The 15,561-nt window shown below is 49.3% G+C and overlaps 1 protein-coding gene across 1 annotated transcript in view; it reads left to right on the top strand.

Moving 5' to 3' along the window:
* Positions 1-3,544: 3,544 nt before the first annotated feature.
* Positions 3,545-15,561, top strand: part of RAD54L2 (RAD54 like 2) — an 86,794-nt gene continuing 74,777 nt past the window's right edge. The window contains exon 1 of the mRNA XM_029052616.2: positions 3,545-3,715. The gene's annotated coding sequence lies outside the window, so the exon portion shown is untranslated. The remainder of the gene's footprint in view (positions 3,716-15,561) is intronic.

Raw genomic sequence — 15,561 nt, 5'->3', positions numbered from 1 at the left:
CTACATCACAGCCAAGATCAAATCCCAATCCTCCACGATCAAACAAAAACGAAAAGAAACAACGTGGAGAACTGATGTATTTTTCCCAAAGAGAAACTTGAAAAATTAAGAGCTTTAACTTTGGATGTTCTGGCACCACTGCGTGACAATCCAGTTATCATCACAAATGCAGGCGGACTCGGGTAAGTAAACCTTCTTTGGGAACATAAGGTGGGTCTGAAGGGATAATCTTCAGGTATGGGTGCAAACTGCGGTACCCGTGTACAGAGTCCGGACCGTCTAGCGGGCTCCTTCAGACGGGCCATACAGATGACCACATCTTAAGCACTGTGTGGTGATAGAGCGTGGGTTTGGGAGTCAAAAGGACCTGGGTTCTAATCCCAGCTCTGCCACTTGTCTGCTGTGAGACCTTGGGCAAGTCATTTCCCTTCTTCGTGCCTCGGTTACTTCATCTGTAAAATGGGGATTAAGACTGTGAACCCCATGTGGGACAGGGATTGTGTCCAACCTGCTTAGCCTCTATCTACCCCAGCGCTTAGTTCAGTGCCTGGCACATAGTAAGTGCTTAACAAATACCATTAAAAAAAACCCTCCACCACCAGCCAGCGTGATGTCAGAGATGGAAGGGAGAGGTGGGAGACCTCGATTTGCTTCTCATGCCCAGCCAGGCAGCTGGGCCTGGGTGGTCTACCGTCGGGGTTGAGGGGGGCATCATCAAGGGAAGCAGGAGTCAGGATGAACCCCCCAACATGATCAAGTGGCACTTCCTGGCACCCCACTCCTCCCTGCTTTCTCTCCATGCTTGACTCTGTGGCTTGTTCTCCCAGAAGTGTAGGTAGCTCTGGGGCTGGAAGGGGGGGTTAGGGAAGGAAGAGAGGCAGCAGGAGATTCCTCCCCTCTCAGTCCTAATGACATCCTTGTGGGGCAGTTGGGCAGCAGCCTGATTAGTGCACACACACGGGTAGGCATGAGTCACTTCTGGCCTGGGTCCTCGGACCATACATTTTGTGGCGGGGGTTGAAGAAGAGAAATCACCGATAACCAGGCCCTGTAGCCAGAGACAGATCGAGCCAGTCAGCCTTTGATCTGGGAGGAGTCTTCTAGGGGACAGGAGCAAGAGTCAGGAGAACTTCCGCCATAAAAGAGCAGTGTTTCCTCACATGCCTCTCCCCCAGGTCACGCCCAGCTGGAGAGACACCCAGCAGTTCAGCAGGGCAGCCCCCCATGAACTGAACAGATGTAAGTCACCTCTGCTCCACAGAGAGTTCTGACTTTCCATTTCACCTAATCCCCAAACTGCCTCTTTGAACACCAAACCCACTTTCCCCTTTCTCTGGTCATTATATGCTTAATGACCTCCCCAACCAAGAAATCAATAAGATTCCTCCTGGAGACACAGAGATGAATAGCTAGGGGGGAGGGGGGAATTACTGGCACTTCTTTGCATTAATCACTACCCACTAAATGAGAACAAGGAGGAAGAAGCTGGGGAGAATGCCAGCACATGCAAACTCCTCTCTGGTGCTGACCGTTTCTTGCAATTTAAAGGGCACCATCCCCTTTAAGAACCAGACATGGACTGCCTTGCGGGATCCTTTTAGAGAAGGGAGCCGGCTTTATAATGACCCAAGCAGTGGCCATGCTGGGAGGGTAAATTTGGGAATCGGTAGAGAACCCCCTCAGGCCAAGGCCCCAGGACTGAGTCCCCTTAGCCCATGCCTTAACTTGGCCCTGTACGCTAGTCTTAGCGTGGTAATTAGTAAAGTGGTTTAGAATGGCTAGCAGAGGAATGTAATGACATCATAGGAGCAGTTTTGCTGAAGAAGTATGGCCAGCTGAGTTTGCCTGCACCTAGAGTACTTCTCTTGGGGGGGGAACCCGTGATCCCCCCTCTCTCACTTGCCCCCAGAGCCTGTGTTCTCCTCATAGGTCTGAGTGAACAAAGATGCTGCTTCTGAGCTGTGGTATTTGGGAGTAGGACCTGAAGCAGAGGAAGGCTGGGTGTAAAACTTAAAATACTGGGCATAAAGACATCTGGTGCCATAATGGTACCGGATGGGGGGATACCCACCAGTTTGAAATAGGAACGTCCAGTATAAAACCAGACAAATACGTTGTGCCTGGGATTTATATTTTCAGCATTGAGGCTCCCTCTGCTGTGACACCTGCCTCTGAGACAGTCAGTCACTCCTATTTACTGAGTGCTTACTGAATGCAGAGCACTGTAGTAAGCGCTTGGGAGAGTACAATATAACAATGTGACACGTTCCCTGCCCACAATGAGCTTACAGTGTAGAGGGGAAGACAGATATTAATATAAGTAAATGAATTACAGATGAGGTCTGGAAACCAAGGCTGTGTTCTGAAGGATCTGGGAGGGGGACTGCAGTGGCTCCGGGGCAATTTGGGAGATGTAAGCACCTAGGGGGATTTGGATGGTATTGGGTGGATTTCTCCAAAATGGAGTCTGTAGGATATCTGTGTGCCAGTGGGGAGCATGTGGTAATAATATTAATAATTACGGTACTCGTTAAGCACCTATGTGCCAAGCGCCATTCTAAACACGTGGGTCGAAACAAGTTAATTAGAGTGGACACAGTCCCTATCCCCCGTGGGGCTTAAACTCCTAATCCCCATTTTACAGATGAAGTGACTGAGGCCCAGAGAAGTTAAGCAGACACGTGGCAGCGCCGGAATTGGAACGCAGAATCTCCTGCTCCCCAGGCCCGTGTTCTATCTACTAAGCCACACCGCTTCTCGAGTGATGTCACTTATGTTTCGGGGGGTCCAGGTTTTAGAGTGCGATCGCCGGCCACCCTACTGGCCACCCTGACCCACGTTTTGTGGAAGCGAGTCCGCCAGCGTAACGAGGAGTCAAATGGCGGCCCTCAGGTCAGGATCTTTGATAGGATTAGGAGGACGGGGCTCGGGGGAAAAGATATGGTGTTGGCCTTGTTGTCGGGACCCCACTCGGGATGGCGCCTGGAGAGTTTCTAGCACTCCACCGGCCTCGACGACGGGAGGGAGAGACAAACAGAGGCCCGTCCATTATTCCACTGCTAGCTTGGGCCGTGGCAGGCCATCTGCTACAAGTCCAGACTCACCTGTGCAAGGCAGCCGCGGCATGGGAGAGAGTCGAGGGCGGAGACTCGGGTTTAACCGAGTGGAAGGAGGCACCGGTAAACGGCTTCTGGATTTTGGGTTGGTTTTTATCAAGACAACTCTAGCGATGGACTACCCGCCCGCTTAGAGATGGAGGCGAGGCTTTCTGAGAGAGATGTGGCCCTGGCGTCGCTATGGGGCGGCGACGGCTCGACAGCGAAAGACCAGACCGTTGTCGGAGACCGGGAAGCCCAAGAGGCGGAGGAGTGGACGCCGGAGTCTTCGACTGATCCCCCGGCTCTAGCTCCTCGCCAGGCGGGCGAGCGGTGGGCTCCTTGGCCGGAACCTTCCTTCTGGGAGCGCCCGTTCCCAGCCGGGGGGACTTAAAGGTGACGCCGGGGGAGGGGAAGGCTTTGCCCGCGGACCCCGAGCCGAGGCTGCGAGTGCTGCCGCTTGAGGAGCGGCGAGGCGCGGCCGGCGAGTGAGCGAGCGGCGTCCGGGACCGCGGGGCCGCTTCTTCCCGCCCCTGCCTCGCCGCCGCCGCCGCCAGAGCAGCGGCCCTCTGAGGTCTGCCGGGACCGGCCCTGGACGGCGAGGAGAGAAGCGCGGGGAGGTGAGAGCAGAGCGCTCGCCCGAGGGGAGACGGCGGAGTGGGGGGGACCCGCAACAATGGAGGCAGCCGGCGGGCGGACACCAGGGAGCGGAATGACGAGGGAGCTGAGGGCGATTTGGCGCCCGGGGGGCTGGGGAGTGGGTCCTCGGACCGGTTATGGTGGGAGCGCTGGGTCGGGGTCCTGGGGCTCCCGACAGCTGCAGAGGGGGGAACCCCGTCGGGAGGGAGGGAGGATCGGGGAGAAGGAGTTAACGAAGAATCGGATTAGTTTCTTGGGACCCGGGCACTTTGGAGCGGAAAAGGCAGCGCTGTGGCCGGTGTCTCGGCGCGGGGGATAAGAAGGGCGAGGGCCGGTTCGGGAGGGCAGATGGGCCCGAAGTGGTTCTGAGGGAAGAAACTTGGCCTTCGTGCTTTTTCCAGGGGGAGGGGGGTGACACCGAGGTCAGGCAGGGGCATTGCGATTGGGGGCGGTGGGCCTGTCAGCTCGGGGTGTTGCGTTCAGGATCGATCTCGAGGGTGGGGGTCCCCGAAAGCAAGGCAGGAGCACCGGGGTTGGGAGCCTACAAGATGGGCAAAAGGAAGCGAACAGATTGGACTTCCTGGTATTGAACTGGCCTCTTGGTGTGAGGAAAGCAGGTGACTCAGACTTGTTGGCGTGATCAAAGCCGAACGGGGAAATATATTGGCTGCTTAGCAGCCAAATGGATCATTTGACTGGCTGTGCCCCATCTTGGTGGAGAATTCACATTTTTAGAAAGTCATTTCTCCGATGAAACGAGGCTGTTTGGTTCACTTCACCACCACCACCACCCCCCCGCCCCCCCTTCCTTCCTTTGTTCTTGAATCGAATGACTCATACTACAATTTCTTTTCAGCGATGTAGCCGTTTGTTTGCTGTGAAGGACAATTGAAATTAGCGACTGTAGAGCCTCCGTGATTTCAAGGAGTTGCACTCTTTCCATAGATTTCTCTTACAGCTCCATGTGCTCTAAACTTTCATTTCATCTCCACCAATCTGGGGAGTCTTATTTTTTCATCAGCCCAGTAGCCGACTCATGATCTTTTACACTGTCAGAAATTCCTGCAATCAGAAGACCATGGAAGCTTTATCTGCCCATGACCAAGCTTAGGGAAGTGATAACTTGGAACGCTGAGGGTTATTATTTACAGTGCCCCCTCTTAACTCTTTCCGAGCGGATCCCCCACCACACTTTTAACTTTTTGTTTAAAGCAGCTGGTAGAACAGCGTTCCTCTCTCCTCTTTGAAAGGCTATTTCAGGTGATGTGGACTGCAAGCTCTATTCCTTGAGCTTCTGTGACAGTCTTGTCAAATTGCACGCATCGAGTAGGCTGGTCCGATGTGTGGGTGGAGACCTCAAAGGAAGTGGTGATTCTGTCATCTCGGTTGTACCCTCTGCATTAGTTTGGGCCTCTGGCATCATACACGTTTAGGGTTGCAGATTGTCCAGCTAAGGGATGAAACCGAGGTCCCGGCTCCTCCTCGTAGCTCTTAACCTGTTAGGATGTTAATCCTATTGCCATGGTGAAGTTCCAGTTATTTGCATTGCTTTTTCTTTTCCCCCTCTCCCCACCCCCCCAGAGTTTGGATATGCCTTTCTTTATTTCTTTTGCCAAATTGAGCCTCGTGGGCAGAGAACATGTCTGTGCTTCTGTTGTACTTTCCCAAGCGCTTACAACGGTGCGTTGTTTTCTAGGGGTGATATTTATAACTGACTAGTAGCTGTAATGATCAATCGACCAGTAGTTTTTTATTGAAGGTCTACTGAGTGCAGAGCACTGTATTTATAACAATAATTTTGGTATCCGTTAAGCGCTTATTATGTGCCAAGCACTGTTCTAACTGCCGGGTAGCTACAAGGTAATTAGGTTGTCCCACGTGGGGCTCACAGTCTTAATTCCCATTTTACAGATGAGGTCACTGAGGCACAGAGAAGTGAAGTGACTTGCCCAAAGTCACACAGCTGATAGGGGGCAGAGCCGGGATTAGAACCCACGACCTCGGACTCCCAAGCCCATGCTCTTTCCACTGAGCCGCACTGCTTCTGTATTAAGTGCTTGGGAGGTATAGTGCGATTAGTACCCGTGATCCCTGCCGTCAAGGAGTTTAAAGTGGAGCAGAGGATACAGTTATAAAATAAACTACAAGGATGGGAGGAGGAAAATATCAGTAGAACATAAAGATATGTACATAAGCATTACTGGCATGGGAGGGGGTGGGAGGGTGTGTGTGTAAATACCCACATGCTTAAGTGGAGCTGAAACGGTCCTGGGTGGGGATAGTAACATGGGGAGATGAGAAATTAATCAAGAGGGCCTCTTGGAGGAGAGGTGATTTCAGAAGGGCTTTGAAGATGGGGTGAGCAGTGATCTGTCGGAAGTGAAGGGGAAGGGAGTTCCAGGCAGTGGCGAGGGCGTGAGCACTAGGTCGGTGGAGCGAGACGAGAATGAGGCACAATAAATAGGTTAGCTTGAAAGAAATGAAATGAGCTGGGGTGTAGTGGGATAAGTAGGAGGGAGAAAGCTGATTGGGTGCCTTAAAGCCAGTGGTCGGAGTTTCTGCTTGATGTGGAAAGGAATTGATGACCACTGGAGTTTTTTTGAGGAATGGGGAGCTATGTGCAGAATGATGTTTTAGAAAAACAACCTGGGTGACAAAGTACCCAATGGACTGGAGGCAGGGAGGTCAGTGAGGGGGCTGATGCTCAAGCTGGGATATGACAGGTGCCAGGACCAGTATGGTAGCAGTTTTGAGGAAGAGAAAGGGGTGGATTCCAGAAATGGTGTCGAGGAAAAATCGATGGCTTTAGGCAACGCTGAATAGGGGGTTGAAAGACGGGAAGGAGTCAAGGTTGTGGACTTGAAGGATGGGAAGGTTGATGATTTTAACCGGGGAAGGTAAGTGGTGGAGAGGAAGGTGAGGAGTCCAGTTATCAACGAACTGAGCCAGCGGGACATTCAAAGAGAGATGTTCTGGAGTCAGGAGGAAATGCCTGATTGTAGAGAAGGAGAGAGGTCAGGGCTACTGAGGGAGATTTGGGAATCATCTGCATAGGTGAAGGTAGGTGAAGCCATAGTAGCGCTGATGCGCTTACAAGTCAGTGAGGAATGAAGTGATTTTTTTTGGGGGGGGGGGGATGTAAATTTAATAGAAAGCTGAGGATGGGAAGGTGCCATACAGAAGTAAGATTTGATTGAAGTTATTGTACAATATTGAAATTTTGAGGCTGGGATTTACATATATAATAAGTAGCCAGTCTAAATTGGACAGATCCCTGCAGGCGATCCTTGCAAATGATCAGGGATTTTTTTGGTAAATCTTCAGTTCTGAAAAATCTTCTCCACTGGCTCTGATTGGGGCAAGTGTTTGCAAGGGAAATGTGTTAAGATCCTGTTTTGCTCCCTTTCGTTATACAGATATTCTCTGTGTTCTTTTTATGGAAAGAGCTCATAATAGAATAGAATTTCTTAATTTTAATTAGCCATCAATTTTCAAACATGCGGAGATGGTGGACCCCAGTGCTATAAAAAAATGTGTGGCGTTTATATTTGAAGTGTTACCATGCCTATCTGCTTTAATCTGAAACTTTGTCTTCATTCTAGATCTTTAAATAAACACTCAATACTGGGTATCTGAATATGCAGTGATTTACAGATATATTCAGATTCTTCAGCAAATTGCGTGCTCTTCCTCTTGAGAGCAATTTGAAGGTGCTTCTGCTACTTTTTGCCCCTCTCCTTGTACACTGAGCTCTAAAACCCTTCCCCTGATCTTTGTTGGCTGAAGACCGGGGAAAGCAAAGCTTTACCATTTCTAGTCCCTTTAATAATTATTTACTTTTGCCCCACATGTAATATAAAATAAGCCTGGATAATCGTTTGCTTTCATTGAGTAATCTTTATTCTGATTAAATACAATGAAACTCTGTCCTTTTTACGAATCAATCAATGGTATTTATTGAGCCCTTGTGGTGCGCAAAGCGGTCAATCAATGGTATTTATTGAGCAGTTACTGGGTGCAGAGCACTGTACTAAGCACAGGACAGCAGAGTAGGTATAGACAAACCCTGCCTACAAGGAGCTTACGGACTAGATGGGGAGACGTACATTAAAATACATTACAGAATGTCATAGACATAAGTGGTGTGGGATTGGGAGAAGAGGTGAATATCAGAGTGCTTAAGGGGAACAGACCCAAGTGCATAGGAGGCTGTGGAAGGGAGGACTCCGTTGGAAAAGGCATCTTAGAGTAGATGTGATTTTAGTAGGGCTTTAAAGATGGGGAAAGGGGCGGGGGGTCTGTCAGATTTATTGAGTGCTTACTCTTTGCAGAGCAGTCTACTAGCTGCTTGGGGGAGGACAGTACAACAGGGGGGTTCCTGCCCACAAGGAGCTTACAGTCTGTGGGGGGCTGGAGGGGGTGGCGCAGACATTACAATAAATTCTGGATCTGTACGTAAGTACAGTGGGGTGAATATTAAGTGCTTAAAAGGTACAGATTCAAGTGCATAGGAGATGCAGAAGGGAGAGGGAGTAGGGGAAGTGAGGACTTAATCTGGGAAGGCCTCTTGGAGAAGATGTGATTTTAATAAGGCTTAGAAGACGGAAAGCGTTGTGGTATGTCGTATACAAAGGGGGAGGGAGTTCCAGGCCAGAGGGAGATGTGGACAAGGGGTCTACGGCGAGATAGTCGAGATCAAGGAAGAGTGGGTAGGTTGGCATTAGGGGAGCGAGGTGTGTGGACTGTGTGGAAGTTGGAAAGCAGAGTTAAGGTAGGATGGGGCAAGCTGATCGAGTGCTTTAAAGCTGATGGTAAGGAGTTTCTGTTAGATGCCAGGGTGGGTGGGCAACCACTGGAGGTTCTCGAGGAGTGGGGAGGCGTGGACTGAGGTGATCCATGCAGCAGAGTGAAGTAAGGACTGGAGAGGAGAGAGACAGGAGGCCAGGAGTCAGCGAGGAGACTGATGCGGTAATCAAGGCAGGATATGAAAAGTGCTTGGATCAGCATAATAGTTTGGATGGAGAGGAAAGGGTGGAGTTTAGCAATGTTGTGAAGATGGCTACTAAAGTAACTCACAAGAGGAAGAAGGGAAAGCAGTTAGGTAGAGGGGTGAGTGCTAAATTCATAGGGTGTGAGCAGGTGAGTTTGAGTGCCTGAGTACAGAGGAAAGATGAGTTCAGTTTGGGACAAATTAAAGCTTGAGGTGTCTGCAGCACACCCATAGAAAATTGCCCGGGAGGCAGGAGGAAAGGTGAAATTGTGAGGGTCAAGTACCAGGACTAAAATCGTCAGGCATTGATTGACTGCAGGGGATTTGATGATGATAACTGCGGTATTTGGTAAGCGCTTACTACATGCCCAGGTACAGTACTAAGCACTGGAGTAGATATGAGATAATTGGGCAGGGCAAAGTCCCTGTCCCACAGAGGGCTCACAGTCTTAGTCCCTGTTGTACAGACGAGGGAACTGAGGCATAGAGAAGTGATGCGACTTGCCCAAGGTCACACAGCAGACAAGTAGCAGAACTGAGATTAGAACCCTGTAAGCTTGTTGTGGGCAGGGGATGTGTCTTTATTATCGTATGGTACTCTCCCGAGCACTTAGTACGGTGTTCTGCACGCAGTAAGCGCTCAATAAATGCGACTGATGAATGAATGAACCCAGGTCCTCTGACTCCCAGGCTTGTGATCTTTCCACGAGGCCATGCTGCTTCTCTGATTTCCTCTGCCAGTTGGCCCTGACTGGGCAGCACACCTGTTGATGCAAGAAGGAGGGCCCTGTAATGCCGGGGACCCAGGACGACTACCCCAAATTGGCTTAAGGAAGGGATGACCCTGGTCATTAGTAGTGGTGAAGCTCTAAAGTGAACATTCTCTCACTGAGAACTGGATGAAGGCTGCATCACACTGGGACCAAAAACCGTCAGATGATGAGTGTTTTTGAAGCATCCCTGATACAGAAGGAACTCATCTGCCAAAAAAATACAATCGTGATCCATCTAATCTCTGCACATTTGACTGCCAGTCTAGCCATATAATTTTAGACTATGTAAGTTAGTAATAGAGAGATTTTCAAAGGAAGTCTAGTAGCTCCGAGCAGGGGGGCTAGGGAAGAACTTGGAGCAAGGCTCTGCAAGCAGTAAGTGCTCAATTAATGCCACTGACCTATTGCCTGGAGCTTCAGCAGGGTGGGGTAATCAGGAGGTGTGTCTGTGAGGGTTGGGGGTGGCTTCCAGGGCTGAGAAACTTCAGCTGGCCCTTGGGTACGCTGAGTGAGAGAAAAGCCCCTGACCTGGCAGAGCCCGGCAAAGAGGCTTTAATAATTATGGTATCTGTTAAGCGCTTGCTATGAGCCAGGCACTGTAGTAAGCGCTGGGGTGGATGCAAACAAATCGGGTTGGACACAATCCCTGTCCCCCGTGGGGCTCACGGTCTCAATCCCCATTTTCCCGATGAGGTAACTGAGGTACAGAGAAGTGAAGTGACTTGCCCAAGGTCACGTGGCAGACAGATGGCGGAGCCAGTCTTAGAACCCATGACCGTCTGATCCCCAGGCCCGTGCTGTATCCATTATGCTGTGATGCTTCCCTATCCGGGTCCAAAATCCAGCGGGAAACAGAGAGTCTCTGTGGGGATTCCAGAACTCACTGGAGGAAAACGGTGCTCCCACCTCATCTCTAGAACCCCCACTGGGATTTGGGACCTGGCCAAGAGGAGAGGAGACTCCAGCTTGCCCCAGTGCCCACACCATGCAGGGGCAAAGTGTGCCTGAAAGTGGGCACCTCCTCCTCCTCCAAGAGGCGTTCCCAGACTGAGCTCCTCTTCTCCCTCTACTCCCTCTGCCATCCCCCCTTTACCTCTCCGCAGCTAAACCCTCATTTTCCCCTTTTCCCTCTGCTCTTCCACCTCTCCCTTCCCATCCCCACAGCACTGTACTCGTCCGCTCAACTGTATATATTTTCGTTACCCTATTTATTTTGTTAATGAATTGTACATCGCCTCGATTCTATTTAGTTGCCATCGTTTTTACGAGATGTTCTTCCCCTCGACTCTATTTATTGCCATTGTTCTCGTCTGTCCGTCTCCCCCGATTAGACTGTAAGCCCATCAAACGGCAGGGACCGTCTCTATCTGTTGCCGACTTGTTCATCCCAAGCGCTTAGTACAGTGCTCTGCACATAGTAAACGCTCAATAAATACTATTGAATGAATGAATGAATGAAAGAGGAGAAGGAAAAGGAAAGGGAGAGAATAAGGGGAGAGAGTCCTTACCTTCTGTTGCCACGCCCCCTCTCCCATCCTCTGCTGTCGCCCAGTCCGAGATTGGGCCAGGTGCCACTGCTACTTAGCAATGACAGAGGATGCTGGCTCTAGCTCAGCAAGCCGGGAGTCCCATGGCAGCTCTGCAAACTGGCTCCGTGGGGTTTGGGGACACCCTGCAGTGAATGCCCATCTTGTCTCTGGACCGTCTTCCAGGCAGACAAGTGGCGGAGCAGGATTAGAATCCAGCTCCTTCTGACTACCAGGCCTGTGTTTTGTCCACTAAGCAACACTGCCTTCTGTTTCTCCCTTCTTTACTGCCTGGATAGTTTTTATAAAAAATCACTTAGTCCACATTTCCTTCTCCCTCCCCTCAGAAAGCCCCATTGGTTATCCAGCCATCTCCACATCCAACAGAAACTCCTCACCAGTGGCTTCAAAGCACTCAACTGGCTCTCTCCTTCCACCTAACCTGGCCGATCTACTACGACCCAACCTGCATACTTCACTCCTCTGACACCATCCTTTTCACTGTACTTCCATCTCCTCTTTCTCTCTGCTGACTCCTTGCCCACGTACTCCCTCCCCCTTCATATCAATCGATTGATCGGTAGTATTTACTTCTAGACTGTGAGCCCATTGTTGGGCAGGAATTGGCTCTATTTGTTGCTGAATTGTACTTTCCAAGCGCTTAGTACAGTGCTCTGCACCCAGTAAACACTAAATAAATACAATTGAATTGAATTTACTGGGCATTTACAGTGTGCAGAGCACTACACCCGGTGCTGGGGAGAGGACATTACAACAGTCATCTATCACCACCCCCCCCCCTTCTGCGTGACCTGAGCACTTGAAAATGTCCCCTTTTAAGCACTTGATAGTAACCCCACCCTCAACAGCCCCACAAAACTTAGGGGCATCTGCATAATCGATTTGAATGTAGACTAGGCTATAGACTGTGAATTCCTCTAGACTAAGCTCGTCATAGGTAGGGAATGTGTCTACCAACTCAATTGCATTGTACTTTACTAAGCTCTGCACTCGCTAAGTGCTCAATAAATAGCATCGATTGACTGATTTGGGGGGAGCTGGCTTAAGTGGAACAACTGCATGAGCAAATAATTCTGCTCTTTTGATCCTGCATTTCCAAAGAGAACCTGGAAGTGACGGTCCCACACGGACCAATTTGCCCCAGGCCCAGGGATGGCCCTGCTGTGGGCACAAGTGTACCTTGTGTTGGCAGTTTCTCCAGAGGAGCTAAGAACTGAATGGACTTCGCTCTCGATGCATCTGTGCAAAATGAAGATGTTCTACAGTGGGGTGCTCTGTAGCAACATGCTCCGTACAGCCTCTTATTCTGGGGATCACTAATTTCACTTTGTTGGCAGCGGCGATCTGGTTTTTGCCTTTGTGCTTGGAAAGCTCCCGGTACAGGGTAGTTTCCCCATCACTTTCTAAATGGACTAATTTGATAGAATCTACTACTCTGCTCAGACATGTCCTTGATGAATAGGACATGCAACAGGCTTCATCATGAAACTGTAATTTCTCTCAGAAGACGAAGGATTGCCCCCATCACTAGGGGAGATGAGAGAGAAAAGTGAATCTGGGCCAGAAACGATTCTGAAAAGCCAGCCCATTTCTTGGATATACGTACCTGTCCCCTGTTCCCACGGTGCCATGTAGCATCCCTTATTTTTTGTCACCATGGACCCCACCGTTCATCCATGAATTGACCCAAACCCCTCTCAAGCCCACCAATGTTTTTGGCCTGCACAGTGGCCTATGGAAATGCATTTCAAGTGTTTGCCACTAGCTATGTAAAAAAGATGATATCCTTGGCTTAGGAAACATTGGCATGGAGTGTGGAAGTTCCCAGACCATGTGATCTTTTGCTGGCTACTTAGTCCATATTGCAATCTTTTTAGTCTTTTCTTTAAGAACAGGAGTTGCTTGTTTGAGGGAGCAGTTTTATTTATTTTTGGCCAGTTTGTCCCTGGGCAGTCTGTAAACAGCAATAGCTTGTCCCAAGAGATTTCTTTTGGAGATTTAGACTTGATGTTTTCATCTTTGGAAAAAGTTACTTTGTTCCCAGGTTCCTCCAAATTGCATGTAGAATATTTGAAATCAGTTCTTCAATCAATCATATTTATTGAGCACTGTACTAATTGCTCGGGAGCATCCGATGCATACAAGATGAGGTCGGACACAATCTATGGATGCTTCAGGAAGCTCTTTCTTGCCTCTTAGGTGTTCACCAGGTTGATTGATCAATTTATCTTGGCCATCAGATTCCACAGCTCCTGTACCGAGCTCTCTGTGAGCCCGTTGTTGGGCAAGGATTGTCCATTTATCTGTTGCCGAATCATACATTCCAAGCGCTTAGTACTGTGCTGTGCATACAGTAAGCGCTCAATAAATACGATTGAATGAATGAACGTACACTACAACAGAGTTGGTAGACCTGATCCATGTCCACAGGGTTGAGACAGATGTCACGATTAGCTTAGCAACTGGAGAGAATTCTTTTATTCATGTATTTCTTCTTACCCTATAAGATCTGTCAGAGCAAGGAGACCCGACAATATAACTGCCGTTTTGAAATCTCCGTCTAAATGCAATTTTAACTACTCCATTAACACATCAAAGCTTTTGGCTATCAGAAACATTCCTCCTGCTGCTCCCACCCTCTCCCAAGAAGTGGCAGAAAGGTTCATGAGAGAGCTAGCCCAGACAAGATTTGGAGAGGAGGGGCAAGGACCAGGAGATCTGGATTAGGTTGGGATGGCAGAGCCAGGCTCCGAACAGCCATGTTTCTCACTGGCCCTCTGGCCTCTTCACCCCTAAACGCATAGGAATGAGGACTTTTCCGATACTGTTTTGGTTCCCCAAGGCACTTCTGGTGGTCATCTCGGCCATTAATAATAATAATAATAATAATAATGTTGGTATTTGTTAAGTGCTTACTATGTGCCGAGCACTGTTCTAAGCGCTGGGGTAGACATAGGGGAATCAGGTTGTCCCACGTGGGGCTCACAGTCTTAATCCCCATTTTACAGATGAGGGAACTGAGGCACAGAGAAGTGACTTGCCCACAATCACACAGCCGACAAGTGGCAGAGCTGGGATTCGAACTCATGAGCCCTGACTCCAAAGCCCGTGCTCTTTCCACTGAGCCACGCTGCTTCTCCATTGTGAGAAGCAGCGTGGTGTGGTGGGTAGAGCACGGGCCTGGGAGTCAGAAAGTCATGGGTTCTAATCCCAACTCTGCTGTCTGCTATATGACCTCGGCAAAGTCACTTTACTTCTCTTAGCCTCAGTTACCTTATCTGTAAAATGGGGATTGAGACTGTGAACCTTCCGTGGGACAGGGACTGTGTCCACTGATTCGCTTGTATCTGCCCCAGCGCTTAGTACAGTGCCTGGCACATAGTACGCGCTTAAATGCCATCATTATTTTTTATTATTATTATCAGATTCCACCGCTCCCATTGCTCCTGTTTGATCCCACTCTCTAGTGAGTAAATTCTTGTAGCATTTCCTGCTCTGACACACTCTCTTCCAGTCGCCACCCCCAGTGCTTCCAAAATACCTTGCATAGACATGCCCACTTTACCTCAGAATGAAAATGAGCAGGAATCTCGCATCTTACACCTTCACCATACTGAACACTCACATTTTAATATCATAGGGAGCCGAAATGACTGAAAAGTGTAATGCTGCTCAAGAAGGGTTTGAATGTCTGCTGAGTGACCTTGGGCAAGTCACTTAAGTTCTCTATGCCTCAGTTGCCTCATCTGTAAAATGGAGAAAAGACTGTGAGCCCCACGTGGGATGGCCTGTGTCCAACCCAATTTGTTTGTATCCACCCTGGTGCTTATTACAGTAAGTGCTTAACAAATACCATAATTCTTTGTTTATTTCTGCAAAGAACCATTCTATACATGGTCCGGTGGCCCTTGCCGTAAAGTCTTACCCTGCCAAAAAAAAACTAGGGTGAGACTTGGCCGAATCCCAGAAGTATGGAGACTATAGCCGGTCATACCCCACTCTTTGTAATTTATTTTTATGTCGGTCAACCCCACCAGATGGTACATTCCTGGAGAGCCGTTGACACTTTTTTATTCTCCCAAGCACTTGGATGAGTACTCTGCACACAGTGGGCACTCAGTGAATGCTACTGATTGCGGAGGAGGGGACAGAGTTACGTGAGCATTTATTCTTTTACAACGTTGCCCTTGTGGGCTTCTGGAACTTCAATCAGTGGTATTTATGAAGCACTTAGCGTGTGCGGAGCACTGCCCTAAGCACTTGGGGAAGTCCAATACAGTAGAGCTGTTAGTCCCAAACCCTACCCACAAGGACCTTGCAGTCAAGGGGGAGACAGACGTGAAAATAAAAGACAGATGGAGGAAATGGCAGAGTGTAAGGTGAATTACATAAGTGCTGTGAGGCGGAGGGTGGGGTGGCGTAGTCAGTCCCACGGTCAAAAGGGAACTAGGGTGCATGCTTTATGGCAGTTTATTGTTATATATTCTTGTTCTCTTTTACATAACATTATGTTATTG

This window comes from Ornithorhynchus anatinus, chromosome X2 (genome assembly GCF_004115215.2).
Source record: "Ornithorhynchus anatinus isolate Pmale09 chromosome X2, mOrnAna1.pri.v4, whole genome shotgun sequence".
Taxonomy (NCBI): domain Eukaryota; kingdom Metazoa; phylum Chordata; class Mammalia; order Monotremata; family Ornithorhynchidae; genus Ornithorhynchus; species Ornithorhynchus anatinus.
The sequence above is the reverse complement of the archived record's forward strand: the minus strand, read 5'-3'. Positions and strand labels throughout refer to the sequence as shown.